The following is a 2,987-nucleotide window of genomic DNA, read 5'->3' on the forward strand; positions in this document are numbered from 1 at the left end:
ATGACACAAATTTATTACTGGTGTTTGAATTAGATTTGTTACGCTTGTGTGTTTAAATCTCTTCCCCTCCTCTTCCCCACCCATCACTTTCCCTCCTCCTCATTAGCACCTCAGCTCAGTGCCCAATGCTGAGGTGCCTGTCCCTCATAATTGCATATCTTTCCTGAGCTTTTGGACGGCACAGTGGCACAGCGGTAGAGCTGCTGCCTCACAGTGTCAGAGACCTGGGTTCGATCCTGACCTCGGGCGCTCTCTGTATGGAGTTTGCACATTCTCCCTGTGACTCTGTTTTTTCTCCAGGTGCTCCAGTTTCCTCACACATCCCAAAGACCTGTGAGTTGGTAGGTTAATTGGCTTTGGTAAAATTATAAATTATTCCTCGTGTGGAGGATAGTGCTAGTGTACGGGTAATTGCTGGGCTGCATGGACTCAGTGGGCCGAAGGTCCTATTTCCACGCTGTATCTCTAAAGTCTAAAGCTACTGCCTTACAGCGTCAGAGACCCGGGTTCAATCCTGACATTGAGTACTGTCTGTGCGGAGTTTGTACGTTGTCCCTGTGACCACGTGGGTTTTCTCCGGGTGCTCCGGTTTCCTCCCACGTCACAAAGATGTGCAGGTTTGTAGGTTAATTGGTCTCGGTAAATTGCCCCTAGTTTGTATGGAGTGGATGAGAAATTGGATAACATAGAAGTGGTGTGAATGGGTGATAGATGGTCGGCATGGACTCGGTGGGCCAAAGGGCCTGTCTCTATGGTAGATCTTTCAATCAATCAATCAAACAAACAAGAGACACTGGAAACAAAGAATCAATATTACCAGCTGCTTTATCATGAGGCCACAAAGGACTGCAGATGCTGGAATCTGGATCAAAACACAAAACTACTGGAGGAATGTGGTTAACAGACACCTGGACAGGTACATGGATAGCGAATGTTTAGAGAGATATGGGCCAAACGCTCTATGACTTTATATATTTACCAGACCGCTGAGAAGGCATTGAAAAAAACAGCGAGGAAAAGGACATCAGTACGATAATAGAAAATGATGAGGGCATAGTTCACCTGAAGTTGGAGAATTGTTTTAGGATTGGTGGGAGTCAATAAATGACAATGATATATATAGGGCTGATGGGATTGCCCTGAGAGCTAGCAGAGGTTTGATGGGCTGAATAGCCTCCCTCAAGGTCACAATATGAAAAAACTATACAAAGACATTGTGTAGAATAATCACCTCAGCCAGTTTCAAACTGTACAGTAACAACGGAGACACAAGGAACTGCAGATGCTGGAATCGTGAGCAAAACACAAAGTGCTGGAGGAACTCAGCGGGTCAGGCAGTATCTGTGAAGGGAATGGATAGGTGACATTTATGGTTGGGACCCTTCTCCAGATTAGTAGAAACAAGACACAAAGTGCTGGAGTAACTCAGTGGGTCAGGCAACATCTCTGGAGAACGTGGTCAAGACCCTTCTTGAAAAAAGGACACAAATTGCTGGGCTAACTCAGTGAGTCAGGCAGCATCTCTGGAGAACATGGATAGGTGATGTTTCGGGTCAGGACCCTTCTTCAGACTGATCAGATGAAGGGTCTCGGCCTGAACGTCTTCTGCCCATTTCACTCCACAGATGCTGCCTGACCCACTGAGTTCCTCCAGCACTTTGTGTTTTGGTGACCGTACAGGCTGTGTCACTCAGCGACCAGCAGGTGGCAGTTCAACTTGCATCTGAAATTGAATGGGAGTAAAAACACTCGCCTAAAGAAGATTGATTTAAGGATTAAAGAAGATTGATGGAATAAACATAATAAGTTGTTACATACTGGGCTGTGGTTTTACTGTGGGCGAGCTTCTTTTTGGATTTAAAGCAACAAAAAAAAAAACTGCTGGAGGAACTCAATAGCATCTGTGGAGGGGAAGGATTTGTTGGCCGTTTTGGGTTGGGACCCTACATCAGGACTTGGGCCGGGACCCTACATCAGGACTTGGGCCGGGACCCTGCATCAGGACTTGGGCCGGGACCCTACATCAGGACTTGGGCCGGGACCCTGCATCAAGACTTGGGTCGGGACCCTGCATCAGGACTTGGATTTTCTCCAGTCCTCCAGCATCTGCTACATCTATGTCTTCCTTGGTTTTTATTTTCTCATCTCCTCTCCCCCACTGCAAATAACTGGTATCCGAGATCCTTGGAGACTCAGGCAAGTGGACTGTGTGTGAACTTCGGTGGTGAGACGTTGACACTGGTCACTCTGCAGAAAGACAGGGGGCAATATTAAACCAGGAATGCCCCCCCCCCCCCCCCCCCCCCCACCCTTTGCCCACTAGGAGTAATTCAAAGGGTCAGGTAGCATCTCTGGAGAAAAGGACAGGTGACGTTTTGGGTTGCAACCCTTCTTCACACCTCGGGTGCAGTTAGTTTGCAAGTTGTCCCTGTGACTACGTGCGTTTCGGGTGCTCCGGTTTCCTCCCACATCCCAAAGACGAGCGGGTTTGTAGGTTGATTGGCTTCTGTAAATTGCCCCTCGCGTGTGGACGTGGGATAGAATTGGGGACAGGGGGGGGGGGGGGGGGGGGGGGGGGGTGAAGGGGGAGGTGATGGGAATGCGGGGAGAGTAACAAAACCGGATTCATGTGGGATCAGTCTTATTGAAAGACTGATGGTCAGCACAGGTGACGTTTTGGGTTGCAACCCTTCTTCAGCCCTCGGGTGCCGTCTGCACACAGTTTGCACCTTCTCCATGTGCCCACATGGGCTTCCTCTCACACTCCAAAGACGTACAGGTGCGTAGGTTCATTGGCTTCGGTGAAATTGTAAATGTTCCCGAGTGTGTAGGATGGTGCTAGTGGATGGGGAACGCTGGGCGGTGTGGACTCCTGGCTAAAGAGCCTATTTACACTGCCTTTTGTTGTTGTTGTAAAGTCTGTCCAATCTCTCCCTGTAGCTAAAACCGCCTAAATCCAGGTGAAGAAGGGTCTCGACCCGAAACGT

The sequence above is a fragment of the Rhinoraja longicauda genome, chromosome 13 (genome assembly GCF_053455715.1).
Source record: "Rhinoraja longicauda isolate Sanriku21f chromosome 13, sRhiLon1.1, whole genome shotgun sequence".
In the NCBI taxonomy this organism is placed as follows: domain Eukaryota; kingdom Metazoa; phylum Chordata; class Chondrichthyes; order Rajiformes; family Arhynchobatidae; genus Rhinoraja; species Rhinoraja longicauda.